The sequence below is a fragment of the Candoia aspera genome, chromosome 12, assembly GCF_035149785.1.
Source record: "Candoia aspera isolate rCanAsp1 chromosome 12, rCanAsp1.hap2, whole genome shotgun sequence".
Classification (NCBI taxonomy): Eukaryota; Metazoa; Chordata; class Lepidosauria; order Squamata; family Boidae; genus Candoia; species Candoia aspera.
The window spans coordinates 17,054,435-17,076,810 of NC_086164.1; the positions used below are offsets into that span (position 1 = coordinate 17,054,435).

General features: G+C 45.1%; 2 protein-coding genes across 2 annotated transcripts in view; both read left to right on the forward strand.

The window, feature by feature from the left end:
• Nucleotides 1–22,376, forward strand: part of COL4A5 (collagen type IV alpha 5 chain) — a 669,904-nt gene that overhangs the window by 620,686 nt on the left and 26,842 nt on the right. The gene's annotated exons all lie outside the window — the stretch shown is intronic.
• PAK3 (p21 (RAC1) activated kinase 3) overlaps nt 17,979–22,376 on the forward strand; it is a 101,243-nt gene continuing 96,845 nt past the window's right edge. Inside the window, exon 1 of the mRNA XM_063313537.1 lies at nt 17,979–18,190. The gene's annotated coding sequence lies outside the window, so the exon portion shown is untranslated. The remainder of the gene's footprint in view (nt 18,191–22,376) is intronic.

The window sequence follows — 22,376 nt, forward strand, 5'->3', positions numbered from 1 at the left end:
TTCAGACTTGCAAGGTTCTGTTAATGTAGCCTTACAATAAAGTAGACGTAGCTCATCTGGTTGTGTTTTCTGTCTGGTCTACCTGGGAAGGTAGACACTCCCAGTCACATCAATCTCTTGGCATCAGTATGGGAGTGTTTTGTTCCAGATTTCAACATCACGTTCTTCCCTTCCATGGTATGCTTCTTATGGAGAGTGGAGAAAAAGAGAAAGAAAAAGGACTGAGTAAAACTGTGTTTTATTTTAGGATGTTTTTTGGACTTTCCAGTCTAGCCTATGGCCTTGGGATTAGCTTGTGATCTCCCATCCATCAGCCAAGATTATCTCAGTGGGGAGACTGAATGTTACTGTATCCTGAATTTCATTTCTGAGCTAGAGCTTGGCAAAACTTGATAGGATTCTTTTTTTCGAAGCTCCATCAGGACAGGGAAAAATCTCACTCTTGGATTTTTTCTCTCCAAGGCTTGAGTCAGATATTGAACACGAAGCTCTTCAAGACCAGTAGATGAAATAAAAGGGGCAAAGTTTTGTGGGCATAAAACAAACATAATCCTGTGAGATTGTATAGAGAAGACTTGTGTTTTTGAATGTTTCTTTAAGCCCTTTTCCTTTATATTTTATATATTTTTCAATTTTCATTTTGTATTCAGGTTTAGATAGCCTTCTGTGCTGGGAAAATGTATTTAATTTTTTTTATGCTGAAAATGACTTTTACAGTATCCTTGTGTTCCGAAGTTGTTTCGTATGTTTTATTTTTATTTTCTGTAAGTCATCTTGTGAGGGCAAGGTGTTCTGGAAGACATAAGAGAAGATTGATCCATCTGTCCTTACAGGAAGATATGCAAATTGGTTTTATATAAAAACATCACTAATATATATTTTTTTAAAAATTGCCAAGTGAGAAATCATTGCTTCTAGATACTGAGGTCAAATCAGTCAATCCTGCAGGAAATCAACCCTGACTGTTCATTGGAAGGACAGATCCTGAGGCTGAAGCTCAAATACTCTGGCCACCCAATGCGAAGGGAGGACTCACTGGAAAAGACCCTGATGCTGGGAAAGACTGAAGGCAACAGGAGAAGGGGCCGGCAGAGGATGAGATGGTGAGATAGCATTACTGATGCAATGAACATGGATTTGAGTAAACTCTGTGGGACAGTGGGGGACAGGAAGGCCTGGCGTGCTGCGGTCCATGGGGTCATGAAGAGTCGGACACGACTTAACGACTGAACAACAATAGTCTTGAAGTACGTATATCCCATTCCACTAAATTCTGCTTCTGCTGTTCCATTTTGCTGCATAAGTAGATCCAATCTCAAATTTGAACATGATCTGATAGAGTTTCTGAAGCTCAGAAGGCAGAATTTTCACTCAAACTCATTTTCTTCTTTCTGAATTCTGTGTTAATTTTATTTTTCTCATCCTGCACACCGGGACATCAAAAATATTAAAATAACTCTGGGGGGAAGCTTAACATTTTAAATGGTTAGTTTTTCCTCTTTGAAGTTAAGCTGTGTTATGTTAAGCTGAATTTGGAGGGACTGTCTAGGCCAATGCTTCCCAACAACGGCAAATTCCAGATGTGTGGACTTCAACTCCCAGAATTCTCATCAATGGCCCTGTTGGCTGCAGCATTCTGGGAGTTGAAGTCCACACATCTAGAAATTACCATGGTTGGGAAGTGCTGATCTAGGCTATGGAATCCAACTCCTACTCAGAGATGGAATCCAAATTCCCTGCCAGGCAGCTGTCCAACCTTCACTTGAACACATCCAGGAAAAGGGAGCCCACCACCTCTTTGGTCCTTAATTCTTGTCCAACTGTTCTTAATCTTAGGAAGTTTTGTTTGTGCCTTTCATCAGAATCTCCTTGACCAAAATACGTAATTCTGGAGCAACAGAGAAAGACCTTCTTCTATGAAGATTGCAATCGTAGGCCATCTTTGTCTTCTTTTTCCAAATCTGAATTGTCCAGCTTCCTTCAGTCTGACTGCCAAAGTCTTAGAGAGCGAGCAATCAGTTCATCTGAGAACTAAAAATGTTGACCTTGTCCCCAATCCCCCCCTTTCCCCAAAGGTCCAGATTTTGAAAACATTGCGCAATGTCTTGGTTATCAGAAACAGTGTTGGCATAGGGCAGGATTGAGCAATTGTTAGGAGTATGGCAATCAGTTACACTCCCCTGCTGATGCTTGGGACAATGGGGAATCTGTTACTGGAGATCAACTTTTCCCAACCAAGTTATAGGTCATCAAGGTGGCCTGGATCACCCGATTTGCTAAGACCACAGCTGTGGTCTCACAACAGAATGGATCACATACTACCCAATCCCCTGTTAGCCAGGGCTAGTCTGTTATGTGAACCCTGCCTGCGTGTGTGTGGAATAAGCATGTCTTGTGAAGATAGTACCACTGTCCAACCAGGAAGCATGAATTTAAATATCTATAATGAGTCCATGCAGCCTGCTTGCCTGCCTGCCTGCCTCCCTGTCTGCTTTCCTTCCTTCCTTCCTTCCTTCCTTCCTCCCTTCCTTCCTCCCCTCCCCTCCCCTCCCCTCCCCTCCCCTTCTCCAGCAGACTCTGAGCAGCTTACAGAATTGAATACGGTTAAAGCAATTAAAAACATAGACAAAACAAAACAGCCCAGACTAAAAACAGCCATAAAAACACAGTACACCACCCCACTTCAAACATATCAACCCCAGGCCTGGGATCAAAGCTTTCCAGAACCCCAGGAGAAAGTGCACCATCGGTATCTCTGGGGGATGCTGTTCCAGAGGCCGGGGCCCGTGACAGAGAAGGCATGCTCCCTTGGTCCTACAAAATGACGTTTAATAGGGGGGACCTGGAGTGCACCCACTCTGCCTGAACATACCAGGCAGGCAGAAATAATGGGAGAGAGGAATCTTTGCATGCTTGTAAGAACCCTGTGATGTAATTGGCATGTGTTCTTTTCTGATCTGCGTACATTCCATAATAAGACTTACTTTCTTCCTATAGTTTTCTGTCCTTGGGTGTCAAGCCTTCATACCAGGCAGGGCTGACAAGTTCTCTTCCCTTTTCACAGCTTTGCATTCCCAAAAAGTCATGTGCGTGTACATGTACAATCACACACAGCCATAAGGCTCCTTAGTCTGAAAAAGCAAGAACAGAGGACGTTCCTAGTCTTAGTCATACCCACAGGTATGAAGTGAGGTGGACATGGTCTTGAGAATGGGCAAGGCATGAGTGAGCTGTTAAGGGAGGACGTTTGGAAAAGATTCCTTAGCATGAGAAATAAACTCAAAATAACCCTGTCTTGATTTTGTTTGGAAAAACCTGGGCAGCTCTTCAGGATTCTGTTCTTTTTCCAATGAAGAACATTCCTGGAATCCCAGCCCTGCGTACTTCTTGACCTGGACTACCTTGAAGAGCTGACACTATGCCATATGCAGCTTTCTGTGCTAAGCGTAAGGACCCAATACTGGTCAGGTTTGAAATATTTAGGCCAACACGCCCCAAATGCAATCAGAATTGTTATTCCCAGCACAGTCAGGCAATTCTTCTGTGCAATCTGTAGAAGAGGGATCTCTTCTCTGGATACTGTCTTGTAAACTAACATACCATTTCCCACATTCCACCAACTAGGAGGAACATGCATACCTAAATTAAAGACACCCAGAAGTGCAGACTGCAGTGGTCCAGGTGTTCATGGGTGCTTACAGGTGGACATGTATTTCACCTGTTTTGCTGGCCCTGCATGGGCTTCCTGTGAGTTTCTGGCTGCAATTTAAAGGGCTGGTATTAACCTATGAAGCTCTTTATGGCTCAGCCCCAACCCAGATCACCTACAGGACTGCATCCCTGTTGGTGTGTGTGTGTGATCCTGAGGATCAGCAGCGGAGTTTCAGAAGAGCTTTGCCATTGAGAGAGATCAAATAATCACGCCAGCAACTTCAGCAAATATAAACTCTATTTACAAAACAGAGAGTAAAAGCATTGTTACAGTTCTGCCTCTCTCCATGCAGGGAGATAAACTGTTCAAGCAGGACACAGAAGCAGGAGCACATTGACCTTTATCTAGGCTACTGACCATTAGTTACCATAGTAACTATTAGCATATCAGTTTGAAAGACAAAGGATTTGACTTCTTGACCTGGCCACACTCAGACTTTTTGGCTCCGGTAAGAAAACTACACCCACCAGAACCTTTTGCTTGTCTTTGCCTCTTAATTCCTATCAAATAAAAATGAAATAACAACAGCCCACCCACTAGAGTTGGCTCAACCATTTTGATTGTGCTGAGAGAAGCAACTGGTTGTCCCCCACTTTGGGGAGCTTGTGGGGTGAGCCTGGAAGCACAGTTCTTCCATGATGGGGCTGGCGCTCTGGAAATGGCCTCCTCTTGGAGGTCTGCCTGCCTCCCCCATTTGCGGCTTTCCAGAAGAAATGAAAACAGCATTTCCGGAGGTTTTTGGGGGGTGGACGCCATATATTGTTTTGAGATTTTTAAAATGTATTTCTGAAATATTTTCGGTTGTCGTGATAGTGTTTTGTGTAGGATTCTGAGCTGCTGGGAATCTTCTGTGATTGTAGGGGGATGTAAATTTGATAAAAAGATAAGCATAGGTAGCTAGATTTCCTTTCCTTTTTGCTTATCTCCTGCTTTTAATTTTTCTTTTGCTGATAGCCTTTTACTCTTTTTCCACGCTTCGTAACATGCAGCTTTGGTTTGTATGTATATGCATGGACACCTGCCCCCCCCCATGTTCAGAGCAATGGCAATATGTGGGTTTGTTATTGTGGGGGGGAATGATAGAATAAGGGTGTGTGTGCTAAGGATCTCCTGGTGAGATTCTTGTGGTCCTCAGGCCACCTGTTCCTCTAGCGGGTTCTCCATTCTGATCCTTTATGGTGTGGCGAGGATGATGGGAGCTGAAGTGCATTATATTTGGGAGATGTTTGACTCTTTGGACCTATGGAAACGTTTCAGAGTTTGGGAAATTGTAAAGGCTATGATGATGGCCTAGCATGTGCAAAAACAATGTTCTCTGGACATTGCTTTCCAGAGAAACTGAGAACAAGAGGTCGGATGTAAGAGAGTATGTCAAAACTCTTGTTTAGTGGTGGGGAGTGGGCATTAGAACAGTGTTTCTCAACCTTGGCAACTTTCAGATGTGTGGATTTCAACTCCCAGAATTCTCAGCTGGCTGGGGAATTCTGGGGGTTGAAGTCCACCCATCTGAAAGTTGCCAAGGTTGAGAAACACTGCCTTAGAAACACAGACAGAGAAACCCAAATGACCGTTGTGCTACCTCAGTACAAAAAGGCCACATTCCCCCCTCCAAAAATAGACACATGTGCAATGAAATACACACACACACACCAGTCATGCACACCAGCTGAAAATACAGAAAGGAATCGGAGAACACCTTCATGTCCCGTCAAACCCTAAACACAAACAGTAACAATTGCAGGTGTAACATTCACACATCTCTTCCCCTGCAAATTACCTTAAGACAGCCCTGCTACAGTGTAGAGGCAAACACACAGACACATAAGCTTTCTCATAAAACTGTACCCACCCCCTAGCCCAGGAAGAAATGCAGCTGGCTGACAATCCCTCCATTGTTTCTCAGCCATTACATCTTCTTCCTACCTGCTTTGAGAAATTGGGGAAGTGCCTCCCGTTGATCCTGGTGGGGTTAGATTTCAGATACCCGAGCTTAGCCCAGCAGTCTTATTTTCATATTCCCTAACTGATGCATTTTAATTTCCTCTAAATGCATGTGCCCGACTGCCGAGCAGGTCACGACATTCTTCTTCCTTTCCATTCCCTAATTCTCTGGGATATACACTGCAAGCTCAAAATGCGCATAGACGTTTGTGGAGGATTGCATAGGGACTTGCAGCTGCCAGTGGAAGCTGGGCAGGGAAAAAACATAGACGTGTTTGTTTCGTTTGTTGCTGGGGAAGGCCGAACTATTCCAAGATGGCCAACGTGGAGGATGAGAGAAATTCTGGGGAGGCTGGGAAAAGAGGAATGGGAAAGAGAAAGGGATCGAGGGCAGAGTCTGTTGGTAGCTGATCTCATAAACAGCCGCTCAGTCCAGGTGGAGAGAAATCTGGGAAGAGGCATTTCAGATCATTCAGAGACTCCACCTTAAGTAGTTTGTTACTGTCACGGTCTGTGAGAATATCCTTGAGAGACCCCCAGAGGAGAAGCCTCTTTGGGATCATCCTGGAAGGCAGAATGTGGATAACTGTAATAAAACAATTAAATTGCAAATGAAAACTGGAGAGGGAGGGGTTAAGTGCAATGAAGTGGCCTGACATATGGCAGCATCTGCAGTCCCCCTGCTGCAGATGAAGACCCAAAGCATTTTACCCAACATGTACAGGTAGTCCTTGCTTAACAACCATTCATTTAATGATGGTTCGGAGATACGACAGGGCTAAAAATGTTACTTACGACCCATCCTCGAAGTTACGACTGTCACACCACTCCTGCGGTCATGTGATTGTGATTTGGGCACTTGGCAACTGGCTCGCATTTACAACCAGTTGCTGTGTCCTGAGTCATAAGATCACAATTTGCGACCTTCCCGGCTGGCTTCTGACAAGCCAAATCAATAGGGAACCATTGACTTGCTTAATGACTTCCGTGATTTGCTTAATGACCATGGTAAAAGTGGTCGAAAAATCGGGTCTGGTCACGTGATGCCTCACTTAATGACTGTATCACTTAGTGAATGTTATTCCGGTCCCAGTTGTGGTTGTTAAGCAAGGACTACCTGTAATAGTATGTGGGAATGACCTTGGGAGACAGGAGGAAGAACCTCAGACAAAGCAATGGTCAGATAAGAGGCGGCTGAGCCCACAGCAGGAATGGGGGTGTGGCAAACATCTCAGAAGGGACCCTCCCTACAGTAGTTTCTGGGGCTTCAAAGGCAACGGGGGAGAGATGCACGTTCAGACTTGCAAGATTCTGTTACTGTAACCGCACAATAAAGGTAGTGTTAGTACTCATCATTGGTGCTTCTTGTCTGGACTACCTCGAAGGGCTGACAGCAATAAAGGAGGCTTGGAAATTCCTCTTGCAGCTTCCAGGATTGAGTATTCCAAAACTAGCGTTCAAAATCCCTTCCTAAAATTGGTGTTGTTCCTCCTTCCTTAACCTTGCCTAGCTGTGTAAGGCTCGACACCCTTTTTCCACCCCGAGAGTTGACTTTGCTTTTTGTTTTTTGCCAACTTCCCCAACCCTCCTCCCCTCTTCCCTTTCTCATTGTCCTCACCCATGGCCTGCTTCTGGAGCAAGCCACTAACGGAGCGGAGCGGAGCATTTGATCGCTGCAAGCAGGGAGGCCCCAAAGCTCCGCGTATCAAATGGCTTGGGATGAAACAATGAAACTCCACACCAGCAACTGAATAAATATTTCACCTCCCTCCTGCTTCGGCCCTTTGCTGCTGGGGAAGGGTTTCTCGTGAAAGCGATCTGGGGTATCGCCTTGCAGAACCTGTTTGCCTTCCCGGCATGCTGCAAAACAAAGCTGTTTTGAACGGAAAACAAGAGGAAAGTTCTTCCCTTTCAAGTTGATCTGAAATGCAGCCTGCTGTTTGCCTGCTTAAAATTCAGCAGTGAATTTGTGAAAAGCGTCTCAGCCCCTTTCCGGTGTTGCTGCTGTAAATCTTTAATAATCCATAAAAGCAGAATGCCACAGGGGCCTTTCCCCCCCTGCACTCCAAAGGATTGATTTATTGGTTCCCTTCGAATATGGCATATCTGGAATCTTGCTCAGGAAGGCACAGCCGAGAGGCCTGTGGACCGAACTGGGGATGCACAGCCTCAGGGGCTGGGAACTGGCACACGGATGGGCGTTCACATTCCAGCTGTTGTGGCACTGGGCTGGCGGGAACTTGGCAGCTGTCATTTTTGGCTGAGAGGCTCCGATTCGACACGAGGAGGCTGGAGACGCACCAAGCAGCGAATGTTTCCGGAGGGGCCCTGTCGCTGGAGCAAAAGTCACAACACAACTTTTATTATTGCATTCACTTCGGTGGATCACACTCCGTTTCTCTGAGGGTATGAATGCATCCAGAGAGGCATTAAGGAGTCATTTACTGTTCGGAGGGAATGGGGAATAATAAAAAAGAGATTGGGGGGAACTAAAATTTGGGGTGCAGACAGTGTTCATTACTTATTGATAGTGGCCATTCCCCAAACAGACACTTCTGTGCGGAGCTGATTAGCACATACTGTCTGAAAAGAAAAGTTGAATTGGGCTCAATTCTTGACAGATTAGCCTGGATGACTGAGCTTCCTCAAGCGAGATTGACAAAATGTAATTTCTATTTTGTCATAATACTTCACCCCAAGTCATATGATTGCGTAATACGATGGCTGGATTTGTGCAACCTGCGGTGGGGTTTTTTTTAGATTTTTTTTTATCCTGCCTTTATTATTTTTATAATTAACTCAAGGCAGTGAACAAACCTGGTACTCCTTCCTCCTCCTCTTTTCCCCACAACCACCACCCTGTGAGGTGACTTGGGCTGAGAGGGAGGGGGACTGGCCCAAAGTCACCCAGCTGGCTTTCGTGCCTAAGGCAGGACTGGAGTTCACAGTCTCCTGGATTTTACCCTTGTCTAGCATGTCAGTTGATTAAATGATGAGGTTTATATCCTTCCTTTCATTCAGAAGCTCTAAGTGGCATATCTAACACTCTCTCCTCCGATTTCCCCCCCAGCCACAGTCCTGAGGGGTAGGCAGGGGTGAGAGAGAGCATGTGCGAAGGGCATATTGGATGATTCCAGCGAATGGGCCAGTTTCTCTGTTTGCTGATGAAATCAGCATTGGTAATTGCTTTGCTGAAGGATTGGCACCTTGATCTCAGACACTGGGGAAGGAAGAATTGTGTGGTTTATCCTGTTCTTCTCCACTTTTCATTCTTCCCTTTCAGCTTCTATTCAGATGGTTGGGGAGGGGGAGAGAACGTATTTTTAAAGAGGAGAAGGGGCATTCTGCAAAGTCCAGGGAACATCTTGGCTTTCCACAGGGTAGGCAACGCTTTGATCAGTGGCGGGTGGAGCTGCCATTTTAATTTCTCACTATGCCCCAGTGTGGTGCAGTGCCAAGGGCATTGTGGGAAATAGATGCTGTCGCTGCTGTCCTCAGTTTGCCATTTACGGGGAGGAGGAAAGTGGGAAAAGGTGAGTTTCAAAGGGTGGAAAGTCAGCAGAGGCAGCCTGTTGCTTCCTTATACCAGTGTTTCTCAACCTTGGCAACTTTAAGATGTGTGGACTTCAACTCCCAGAATTCCCCAGCCATCTTAAAGTTGCCAAGGTTGAGAAACACTGTCTTATGCTGTAGCACAGTGCAAAGAATGGATTTATTTAAGTGAAGAGACAAGGGACTTGTGCTGACAATGGTCATGCTTTAAGAATGATGCTATGAGAGTCTCCAGGGAGCAACATCACCCCTTGAATGCCTTTGTTCTTCAACATCACCCAAGATCTAGGTGAGCCCCGAATCCTGCTGTTTGAAAACCTAGCAATAACCTCCCAAATTTAGTGGTAGAAATACTGAAAATTGCAGACAGGGGTTCCCACCTGTTTGCATTAGAAAATATGCAAAAGGAACCACTAAAACTGACTTTGCACAGTTTGGGGTGGGTGGGAGAGGAGGGGCAATCAGAAAACCTGATAGAAGAATTAGAAAATCATAGGTTCTCCCTACCCCCCCCCAACCAGGTGTGATGAGATGTGCCCATTTGGCCTTTGTGCCTTTGTCCCCAGTACAGCTCCTGTAGAAGAAAATTGAATATAGCCCCTGTGGAAAATGGAAGTTCAGATGAATCTCTTGTCCTGAGGCTCTGGGAACTGGCCTTTTTAGTGATAAACCTTGCAAGTGTCTTCTGCTGCTGCAGAATATCTCCTTCCTGGAGAACCAGCATTCCCTCTGATGAGCTGATCCTCATTTTGTTGCTATCAACTATTATTGCTTGCATTGGTGACCTTGTGACTCTTATGGTGTGTGTGTGTGTGTGTGTGTGAGAGAGAGAGAGAGAGAGAGTAATGGCTTTTACCAAGGAGGGAAGGGCCTAACATTTTTAAGATATAGAAGAGGATCCCCCGCAGAGAAGGCTTTACAAACCATCCAACATCCTTTGCAGTATAAAACATCTCATGCGAAACAGTCCTTCAGCAATACCCCAGACTTTTAATATGTCTCGCCCTGGAAATCCTATTTGTCTCTTGAAATGAAAGGAAGTAATTCCCTCCCCTCCAATTTAAATTTATCCATTTATTCTTCAAATCACCCTTCCTCAACCTGGGTCTCTGTCCAGAGATATATCTGTATGTGCAACCTATATTGAGAGATGCATTCAAAGGCAGCTTTAATGAAATATGATAGCAATATAGTCCAATGGCCATTAAGGACAATCTGATAGTCTGATGGTGCTTAATTGAAGTGTGTTAATTGTCATATTTATATATTTTGTGGAAATATAGTTGAGCTGCTGAGATTATGGTTAGTAGTAAAATGATAAACTGAAATGAAGGAAAAACGTGTGAGAACTCAGTGGGGCTTATTTCTGAATAAAGATATTTGGAACTGCAGGGAGATGATATAAAAAGGCCAATCTTTTTGTTTTATTTATTTGTTTAAAAATTTGTATATTGCTTCTTCAAAAATTTGCTGCATTGTTTACAACACAATGCATATAACAATTCAAGCCCTGCATTAAAATGTATATCAAAACATAGTACAAAAATGTACAAATGAAGCAATAAAATAAATAATAAAGCAATAATGGCAGAAAAGCAAGAAAAATAAAAGATATCACATCAGGGTAACTCCTAATTAAGGGAGAATAAAAGGGCTCTCTTAAAAGGTCTTTAAACATTTTTCTGTTCATAAAGTAATGACATTCGATGATTAAGGGAAAGTGTTAGTATCAAAAAATTGATACTGGACTAATGTCTAGTTTATGGATTTTGGGGGGATGCATAAATTATAAGAGTATCCGGAAGCTTCATCTGGTCCAGAATGCAGCCGCGCGGGCCATTTTTGGTGCCCCTAGGTTGGCACATATAACACCATTGCTGCACAAGCTGCACTGGGTGTCAGTTTGCTTCCGGGTCCAATTCAAGGTGTTGGTTATCACCTTTAAAGCCCTACGTGGCATGGGGCCAGGTTACCTGAGGGACCGTCTCATCCCCATTACATCGGCCCGCCCCTCCCGATCATCCAGAGAGGGCATGTTGCAGACCCCGTCCGTAAGAGAATTCCATCTGGCGGGGTCCAGGAAGCAGGCCTTCTCTGTGGTGGCCCCTGCTCAATGGAACATCTTGCCCCTGGAGGTGAGGCAGGCCCCTTCAGTCCTGACCTTCACCCCATTCTTGGGGGTGGCTCACACCCTAGAGTCCCTCCCACCAGCTTGGATTTTATACCTTCTTGGATTTTATATTTATTTATTGTATTTTATAATAATTGTGATGTCGTTGCTTTTATGAGATTTTAATGTTTATGTTTGGAGCTTGATTTTATTGTAAACTGCCCAGAGTCCCTCTTTTGGGGGAGATGGGCAGTAATTAAATTTGAATAATAAATAAATAAATAAATAGTTCTATAAATCTGTATATAAAGCCTGTAGATCTTTTGTGAATTTCTTGGTAGAGGTTTTCTGCTCACTGTCTGTTGGAAGTGAATTCTTTTAGCTCTATATTCTTTTTATAAGTATTTGAGCAAAGCAGCATCACATTTTAGCTTGTCCTTTGAAGATAAAGAGAGATTGGATGTATTCAGCCAAAAAGTTCTCTTGCACATCCTTTGTTGAAATGAATGGAGCAGGCTGCACTCCTGCATAACATTTTTATAATAATTTTTATTAAAGGTCAAAAATACCAAGATAAAAAACTAGTACCAACTAAGAAAAATATAAAAAGAAGAAAGGAGAAAAGTGCAGAGAAAAAAGAAAAGAATGAAAAAAAATAAAGAAAAAAAGATATATAAAGAAAGGACTTCCCCCTTCGTCAAGAACAAGTCCAAACAATTTCAGTAACTTATCACTTTCTCTGACATTTCAACCAAAGATCTCTTCGTTCCATAACTCATCTCTTACCTATAAACAAGATATAAAGCCTTGTCATTCAGTCTTAATCAGCAAAAGTCCATTAAGAACTACCAGAAATAACACACATATTTTAACCTTAATCAAATAAACCAGTTTCATATTCCTTTACACAGTAACTTATCATTTTCTCTAAAAATACAACAAGAAACACCTTCCCACATTTTATCTGTTATCTATAAACAAATCTTTAAAGTCTCATCATTCAAACTTAGTCAGGAAAACCCCATTAAGAGCTACCAGAAACAACAACGTATTAACCATCTTGAGTCTACACCCATAACGGGATGACCACATCAGCCTTCCACAGTCTGGCCCCATCTTGGTGTCTTATGTGCATTTGTTGCGTGTAAAAAAGAGGTGGGGCGGGGCTTCATTGTCTGGCTGTGGCTGCCATATTGACTTTTTTGACTCTCCCTGCAGATGCTCCTGGTTGGGACAACTTCTAGATTTCCCAGCCAGCTGACAAGGAATGGGTAGTCCCCGCATTTTGGGAGAGCATCAAATGGAGAAGATTACAATATCGGAATATGTGATGTATGCCAAAAAACACTAGAATTGGGCAGTTGAACCCATAAAACATTGTCTGAGAAACTGACAATGTGACTCTGGGCAACTTAGCTTTCACTCTCAAAATTGCTTGAGTTATATCATATTTGGATTTTTGGTTTATCCCTGTCTACATTTCACAGTGAAATTGGCTGAAATTTATTGCATGTGTTATTTTATGCATTCTTATTGTTTGCTGGTTGATCCCTGTAAGCCCACTTGAGCTCTTTTTTTAAGTGGTAAATAGTATCCATTTATTCTTCAACAGTATTGCATGGCCTTGTTTGGAAAACACTGTTGTTTTGGCTGAAGGTCTCTTTGAAAACAAATCAGATAGATAGAAAGATACCTTTTGCTGACTCAAACAGTCGGCCCATACAGTTATCTACTCCAGAGATGGGCAAATTTATTATTTTTTTAAAAAAAATTATTTTGGGGTTTTATAGATGCCTTACCTATGTCTCACTGATTTTTGATCTCCCTCCTGGTAATTGCAGTGGCTCTTTATATTTTTCCCAGCCTTACCTGAAAATGCCAGAGGTTGAATCTAGGATCCTCTGCAGACCAAGCACATTATGCATCATATGCTACACATATTTCAGCAGCTCGAGCAGAAATGGCTGCAGGATGCCTTAATATCCAGGCATTGACATGCATGTGCATTTAGAGACATGAGATAACCACCCAGCAGTTCATTTTTTGAGTCCTTGAGATGGAGTCAGGTGGAACAATCAAGTTCTACCATCTCCCACAAGTAGCATTTTAGTAAGCCCCTTTCCATGCAGAAAATGAAATGAAGTTAAGCCATAGAAGGGGTGCGGGAATAGCTGGAATAATCACTATTATGAGCAGAGGAAAGAATAGGATTGTATCATAGACAGACAGACAGACAGATGATAGACAGGCAGTTTGGTGTAGTGGTTAAGGCATCAGGCTAGAAACTGGGAGATGGTGAGTTCTAGTCCTGCCCTGGGCTCAAAGCCAGCTGGGTGCCCTTGGGCCAGTCTCTCTCTCTCAGCCTAGGAAGGAGGCAATGGCAAACCACTTCTGAAAAACCTTGCCAAGAAAACTGCAGGGACTGGCCCAGGCAGTTTCCCAGAATTGGACATGATTGAACAGATTATTTATTTGTTTGTTTTTTGTTTGTTTTTCTTTTTTTTTATCATCGCCCATCTCCCTCAAAAGGATTAATAATAATAATTATTATACACATACACACAAACACACAATATCATATCCTATTTCTTGGCATTTCCTTCCAAGTGGCTTTTGAAGCACCCCAAAAGTCCAAGATGCATCCAATCTCATCAATACATTTGAGTGTGTGTGTGTGTGTGTGGAGAAGCAGAGAGAATGTGTGAGAGAGTACAACTTATGAATGGATAGGTAGAAATCAAAAGTTCAGGAACTGGAAAAGCTGATCAGAGCCATCATGGATTTTCTGCAGTTCCCTTTCGCATTCCAGGAGGACCAGAAGGAGATCAAGCAGGCTTCCTGGAGATGCTGGTTTTTATTCATTCTAAGGTCTGGGAGGGGGCAGAAGGGGCAAGAAGAACTGTAGGCCTTTTGAATCAACCTTGTGGAATCCCCCTTCTGTCTCTTGGGCTGGGGGCCACCGAATGTCTAGCTGGACATGTCTACCTGTGCGTGAACAGCTGTTGGGCGAACAGAGTTGGGGGCTTCCATCTGTCATTCTCTGTCCTTCCACATTTCCTTATCTATCGGGTAGTTTGCAACTGAGAAAGGTGGTGCAAGCCAAACTCTACCAAGGATCGCTTCAGATAGAAGATCTCACCCTTTTTTGGGTGAGGGGGGAGAGTTTTATTATTCCGTTATCTGGAGGAGCTGCTGACTGTGCTCAGGTTGTCACGACAACCAGCCCTGATGCAAAGCTGCTCTGAAAGTCTGAACCTCCGGCGACTAACCAGCCCCTTAAGCTCTCAGCAGATGCTCAGCCCCCATCCAGCCAATCACGATGGAGCTGGGAAACCATGACATCATAGTCCAGCCAGTCCAAAGCTTGACTGTTGAGTTTTCCATCCTATTCCTGCTCTTTTTTTGGAATACACCCTCTGTCGTAAAGCATCCTCATCCTTGTGGAGCAGGCAAAGAGCAATAATCTTGCAGGATCACTTGCCTGAGCCTTTGTGTTGCTGGTAGGTTGAAAGAGCTGTCATCACAGGCTCCAGAAAAGAACAGTGAAATTGGGAAGATGTGCATTTTTTTCCTGTAGGCAACGTGGATCCTGCTCTAACGTTTCTCAGGAGCCCAGATTGTTGCTTTTGATGTGGCCAGAAATATCCTCCCCCTTTAGCCTTGAAGGGGCTTGCGATGTGCATATGCATGCCTCTCTTGCTGCCTTCCAGCCCACCCTCCCCCCCCCTTTGACTGTTATATATTTAAATGATTTTGAATGGGAAGGTGCCAAGAAAAACAGCTTCTAGCATCAGTTGGATTTACAATTTTCTCAGGTCTCTGGGTGGGTGGGTTTACTTCCCCACCACCACCAAAATGGGACAAAGAAATGGGCATCACAGACCAAAGCTGAACCTTGTTAATGTATAATGCAGTGTTTCTCAACCTTGGCAACTTTAAGGTAGGTGGACTTCAACTCCCAGATTTCCCCAGCCAGCTGGGAGTTGAAATCCGCCTACCTTAAAGTTGCCGAGGTTGAGAAACCGTGGTATAATGTATAATGTAATCCTTTCCCCCTTTTGTACATTTAAGGCTACGTTCAGAGGTAATCAGCTTAAATCTAAATCTGGTGGCTGCTTTCACACATGATAAGATGGGTTAGTGTTCACCTTGGTTAGGTTTTGTGTGGTTTACCATCTTCGATAAACTTCCTTCAAGGTTTTTCAAGGCTGCATCCTGGCTGTGATGGCCTGAATGGTGTATTGTTGGTTATTGAGGGCTTCTGCCTGCCCCCTGAGATTGCACGGGTCTTCCTGGAGAAAGGACATGAGGATCACTGCAGAACTTTATTTGGATGCTTGCCTGCTTGTCCAGAAAATAGACAAAGGTCAGCTGGAGAAATAGGGGATGTCATGCATTCTGAGTAATGGCAGCCATTTTGTGGCTAGGTAACACTTCCCCTCCCCAGAGTTGTCATTTGTTCCCAGGGTCCCCAAACTCCAAAGGTGCCAGTCTGATGTAAAACACTGGCAATCTTATTCACTGCCAACCTAAGAAACAGACTGAGGCAGAATCTGACCAATGGACCTCCTTGGAATTTTGAGAGCATGCCCACAAGATGGCTGCCCTGATAGAAGTGACCAATCACAAATACTCCATTTCCCAGAAGACCAACTGCCGAGGTTTCTCCTCACTGACCTTCTCTGGCCCTACATGATGCCTTCTACCATCTCAATTCCTTGTGTCTTTTAACTAGGCAGGGGGACACATTTCCAAGCAAAACATTCAGTAATAGCCAGCTATCTTGGACAGAAAAGATTGCCCATTTTAATCAATATGAACCAAAGAGAGGCCTACTTTGCTGTGTTGTGTACCTGACTTAACCAATATGAACATAAACCCAAGAAGCACCAAAGAAAGTTCCAGAGGGACACTGGTGTTCATGGACATCTTGGTCCCTAACCTCACAGTAGTGTAGTACACCTTCTTAAGAACATCAGAAGAGCTGTTTGAATCAAGACCACAGACCTTTCTAGTCTGCAACATCCCATCTCTAGCAATTTGCCAACCAGATACTTTTGGAAGCCAACTGATATTTAGACATAGGCTGCATCTAACCCTGGCAGTTGTAGGTTCTCTCACACTATATAAAGTCAGTTAAAGATCTGGTGGCTCCATTCATACAACCTACTGAGATTCATTCACTTTAGCCTTGTTCACTTTTGGGGAGAGAGTTAGCATGCTGGGCAAACCTAGCCTGTTGATTAGATTATGTTCAATCCTTTGTGTGTATATGGGTTCATCCAGTTGCTGGTAAGCGTGGTGTTTGAATGCACCCGCGTCCTAGCAGAGGACAGAGCTCTGACTTCTGGTCTTTAGGTGGACCCTACCATTCCGTAAACATGGCTCCTCAGCTGATTTTGTGTGCCATGAGGTAACCTTGTTTGTATATTGCGTGTAGTATTTCGTAAAATTAGATCAGTGTTTCTCAACCTGGCAACTTTAAGATGGGCGGCCTTCAACTCCCAGAATTCCCCGGCCAGCCATGGAGTTGAAGGCCACCCATCTTAAAGTTGCCAAGTTTGAGAAACACTCTATTAGATCTTTGGGGCATTGCAAGGCAGCTCTGTGAACTCCATGCTCTCATGAGTGTTCAACATAGCAACATAATTCCCTTAATGTCAAGGTTTCAGGGCCACCAGAAAGGCTCACCAGGGTGAAAGTTAATACTTCTTCAGATTGTTCTGGGATTAACACTCCAATTGTACCAGAAGGGACCCATTTCTATTTGCTTATGTCTGGTGAAGCAAGACATGTTTGCAAAAATAAAAACAGTTATTCACACACACACAGTTCCTTCTGCTTTCCCTTCCTCCTCGTTGGTATTTTTAAAAAAAAAATGGTTTTAAAGTGGACACTGGCCATAAAATGTCCCTGGCTGATTGAACAAGGAGATACTGGCTGTTATTGGGTCGAAGGGAGGAATCTTGCAGGCAACCAGGTTGGGCAGGTTTCTGGAGATGGTCTCATATTCCGTCTTGCTGAGGGAGACAAACTTGACAAACAGAATTCCAAGCCACTTGGTATGACTTTCAAAACCTTGTTTCAGATTTGGAAGGCCAGTTTAAATTTTCTAAATCTACTAAGTTTAGCTGCCTTTGCCTTTTGTCTTCTGAAATTAGGCTCTTTTTGGGGGCAAAAGATGTTTTAGTCCTCTTGGACACAGAGCAGTACATGCTAGCCCTGCATGATCTCGGTTTTTGCTTGTCTTTTTTTTTTTTTTTGCAGAGAGGGGATATTCTTTCCTGGCTTACTTGGAGGGCCCTGAATGCTCTTATGATCTTGGCAGCAATACCCCCCCCCCGCCCATTCTTGCTTTTCTTGCTACTGGGACTTTTTTTTTCTTATGGCGGTGAGGGCGGGGAGCCTTGTGCTTGTGAAAAGATCAGATTGAAGCCCACCAACAGCAGCCCGCAGCAAGCGAAGTCCGGCGTGCGGCTGAATTCAAGTTTCTGTCCTGGGTCTGCCTCCTTCCAGTTCTGGAAGCTGCCGGTCTTTGAAACATAAGATTTGTCAACTCCAGCCCTGCCAGGGCTATTAGTAGTAGTATTATCTGCTTCCCTGCAGCCAATCCGGGCTGTGGAAACCTGATGACAGCATGAGCTAGGGAACAGCGAGGAGGCACTGAAGCATCCCAGCTATTAATGCTGGACTGGAGGTCAGGAGTGGCTCTGGGGGGACAAGGACCCTTTGGATGGACTAAGCCAGGAGCGCGCCTCCCTCTCGAGCCCTCCCTCGCCTTCTCTCTCGGGCAAAAACAGGGCGTTCTCTGGGGTCTTTTTCCTTCCTGCCAAGGGGCGGATGGTCTGGAAGCAGTATGACAGGACACACTGCAGGTAAGGTCTCCGTTTCCCTGTCCCCCGCCAACCCCCAACTGGGCACCTGCTGCCAAAGGCCCCCGGCGTTTGTGCTGGGTGGCCTGGGCACTCGACAAAAGAGGAGAGCCGCAAGGCAGGCAGTGCTCGGCATGGGTGGGGGATAAACACACCTCTGGTGAGGGGGGCCTTTCTTCTGGCTTCGGCGTTGCAAAGCCCTGGGTTTTCGCTGCAATGCCAGGCTTCGCATTTCAGTCCTTGAGCGAAGGGAGGGTCTGTCTTTCTCTCTTTCTCTTTCTTTCTTTCTTTCTCCTTTTTTTTTAATCAAGTCATGATCGCCATCTCCCTGGCTACTGCCTGGCGTGTGATCACAGATGTCAGGGCAGAAGTAGCCTCCGTGGCTGCGTGTCAGAAGCTAACAATGCAAGGCTTTGATCCGGAGGCAGGAGGGAGGCTGCTGGGCAGACGTCTGCCCCGATTCCTGGCCAGCACGCGTTCGAGTTACACCTGCCTCCAGCTTGCTCGCATAAGAGAAGGAAGGACACCCCTTACCACCACCACCAATGGAGAGGGGAGTCTTTGGCTTTGCTCCCAAGTGGGGTGACTCATTCCTGGTCCCCAAAGAACGGGGAATTGTTTTTCTTCTGGGCTGCCCCTTTGTCCCCCTGCTCTGTGCTGACTCTGTTGATTGCCGTCTTCTCTTCCATGTCTGCCTTTCGCATCCAGAGGCTTTTCCTCTGAGGTGGGACTGGCAACGGAGGTGATCTCTGTGAAGGGAAGCAACCCAGGGTGCAGAGATAGAAAGGCAAGGGCTAAACGCAGCTGCCTGGTGCTCATCTGCCCCCATCCCTGGACCTAAAGCCGGTTCTCTACGGAGAAGGGCCTGCTGCGGTTCCCAGTGGTTTATTCCTGACGTTTCACAATGGGGTGGATCTCTCCAGTCACTGGCACATCTCTCTGAAACCAGGGTTTTTAATATCTGGTGCAAAAGGGTCTTGGATGTGGTTGGTTTGTTCCTACGATACCCACACGTTGTTTGCTTCTCGCCCTCTTTGTAAATGCTAAGAAAGAACATGGTGGCTTCTGTCTGCTTGTGGTTCTCACTGGTTCGGCCCTTGGCTTGCTTCTAGTCTGGAACCTGCCCCAATTATGCTGTCTCTGCAGTGCACTGAGGGATGGTGTGGATCAGCAGGTCAAAGAGCAGATGTTGCTGCGATGGGAACCTTCTGTGTGTGTGTGTGTGTGTGTGTTTGGAGACTCCAAATGACTGGCTATTGTGCTGGGGGAGGCTCAGGGAAGACGAGGAGATGAAGCAGCTGTCAGCATTAGGGAAGGATAATAGCAAACGGGCCCTTGTGAGGAGTGGGCACAAGTGGCCCCCGGTGGCACCTCCCTGATTCAGACATTAACATTCTGCCATTTATTTCTGGATTGCCAGAGGCACAGCTGGTGGCAGCAGAGAGGAGGGGAAAGGGAATGAAAGGGGTCACGGGTGGCCGACGGAGGCAACAGAAGCAGCCGGATGAGAAATATGGACCAGAGGATGTGAGAGACACCCCAGTAGGAAACAGAAAGCTTGGGAAGGGGAAAGAAGAAGATGAGTGGGCTGTGGATGATGGACACCGTGGGAAAGGAGGAGGAGGGGGGCCTCTGCAGAATGTGGCTAGCAAAATAGTAGGTGTCCTTGCTGGGGGTGATGGCTGGGATCATCCCAGGCTCCCAGAGGGTACCAGATGAGGGAAGAACGCAGGAAATGCTCTCAGAAAAGCAGAGAGGTTGGTACTGGGATTAGGGTAAGGGGTTCTGGATTATGAGAATGGTTGAAAGGGGCTCTGTAGAAACGGGTCAGCCATGAAACCTGGGCAGTCTTCGTCTATGGATCGTAGACCATGCTTCTCTGGTAACCTGTCTGGGTTCGGGTCCAGCTTGGTTGGTCTTGGTGGGTCTCTTCTCTGGAAGGGAGGGGAGAAGATGTTGATACCGCAGGGCCCGCAGCGTGGGTGATGGGTCTTCCCAGTCTCATTTGACGCACTACCTTTTCTTCAAAACCAGGATGCTCAGGAGCAGGGCATTCCTTTGAGTTCCTCCCTGCTTTCTTCCCACTGTGTTTCTGCAATTTCTGTCTCCTCATTTATTTTGCCCATTGTGGTCGGTGGCCTGATAAATGGTATGAACGAGGGAGCCCCAAATAGCGGAATAACTCCTGGTATTCTCTTTTAAGTGAGAGATGTGCTGACTTTGAATAAAAAATGACCCACGCAATCATTTCAACTGCTGAATTGGGCTAGGGGCCATAGCAATCGTGACATCTTCCTGATGTCTCTAGACAGTGAATCTTTAGGTGGTGCAGGAATTGCACCTGGGAATTGAGGCAATTTTGGGGTACTTCAGGAAGAAGATGAACTTTGGTGGAACCGTTTGCTTATAGAAAGGGTGGAGCATCGTTTATTGACTGGACCTGTACAACATACTGAAGGTGGTAAAAATGGGTTTGGGTAACTTGTGATTCAGCACGGTGTGATAACCCAGCTACTGTCTTAGCATGTGGGATCAAACAGGCCACCAGCAAATGATTTAATGTTGAGGAACATATCAAGCCATTGAGTTTTGTTCACCCATCGGTAGAGTTTAGCTGTTGTGTTGTCAACCAAATTGGCCTTTTCTGCTGAATGAGAAATTCAGCAGAATCCTGGCGCTTAGCCATGTCTAATCTTAGTGGTTCCATTTATATATATGCTTGTTAGAGGCATATCCCACCTTTTATTTAGGTGCTTAAGGCGACAGTCACAACATTTTCCTCTTCCTATTTTCTCTACAATAACAGTCCTGTGAGGTAGGTTGTGCTGAGAGAAGAGGACTGGGCCAATGTCCCCCAGGGAGCTTCTGTGGCAGGAGGTAGCCCAGAACCTGCGTCTCCCCACTTCTAGTCCAGCATCTTCCCCACTACACCACAGTGGCTCTTGAGCTGAGGGGGAAGGCCTGGCCCAAAGTCACTCAATGGACTTCCATGGCTGAATGTAGACTTGGGTCCCTCTCTCCTAGTCCAGCATCTACACCATCCTGGTTCTGGGGCTGAGAGGGTAGGACTGGCCCAAAGTCCCCCTCAGTGCTTTCGTAGCTGAGGAAAGGCTAAAACCTGGGTCTCCTGAATCTTGCTCCAACCCTTTCACGATCCTGGTTCTCATTTTTGTTTTGATCATTGCTAACTTTAGATTAAAGCTGGCTCTGAAACCATGCATTGGCCGAGTGAGTATGTATGTATGTAGATACGCATGTATGTATGATTGTGCCCAGTCATTTGTTACATGCATCCATTTCAGAGAAATCACTAGTGGATTGATTCTATCAGCTGAGGCAACTGCAAGATTTTAGCCCCTGTCCCTAAATTATGGGGTATGGCAAAAAAACAACAACAATGGCACATTGTAATTTCTGAGATATTAGCCAGCAGACAACATGGCCAACTGAGTGTTGATCTGCAAGAGTAACAGCTGATTTAGCTCAGCCACAAAGAAGGGGAATGCAATTTCCTTATTTTATATTAGGATTTCATGTAAAATACTTCCACAACTGACTGCAATACTGAAACTTTTAATGTGACAGAAGGGAAATGCATTAAACACATAGGTGTGGCATTCACATGGCATGACTCCCCAATTCTCTTACGAACCTCGTGGCTGTATTTGCCCAACATGCTGAAACTGGCTGGTTTTAACATTGCTTGGTCTGGGGGTGGTTTAATGTGTTGCAGGAACTCAGCTCAACCAGTTAGTGTAGAATTTATTGTATTGTGTGAACTCAGGAAATCATTAATTCATTAGCCAAGGGGAGTGTGTGGCACAAGTACAGACATAAAGGAACATGTAAAGCATATGTAATTAAACAGATGGGAACCCAACTTAAATATAACTTGCATTAACTCGGATTTAATTTTTGTCCTTTCTTTGTTCCGGATTCAGCTTCTTTTTCAGCGTGGACAAGGACTCAATGATCAAAGGCCAGAGGCCTTGGCTGGGCTGCCCTCTCCTCCTTAAAACAGCCATGGCTGGGGTTGCACAGTGCTACTCGCTTTCTGGATTTTGCGGTGACAGAGAAGTCACTGTCTGAAAGTACATTTCTCCCCCATTGTCATTACAGTTCAAAAAACTAGGGAGGGTCCCTTCTGAGATGTTTGCCACCCCCCCCATTCCTGCTGTGGGCTCAGCTG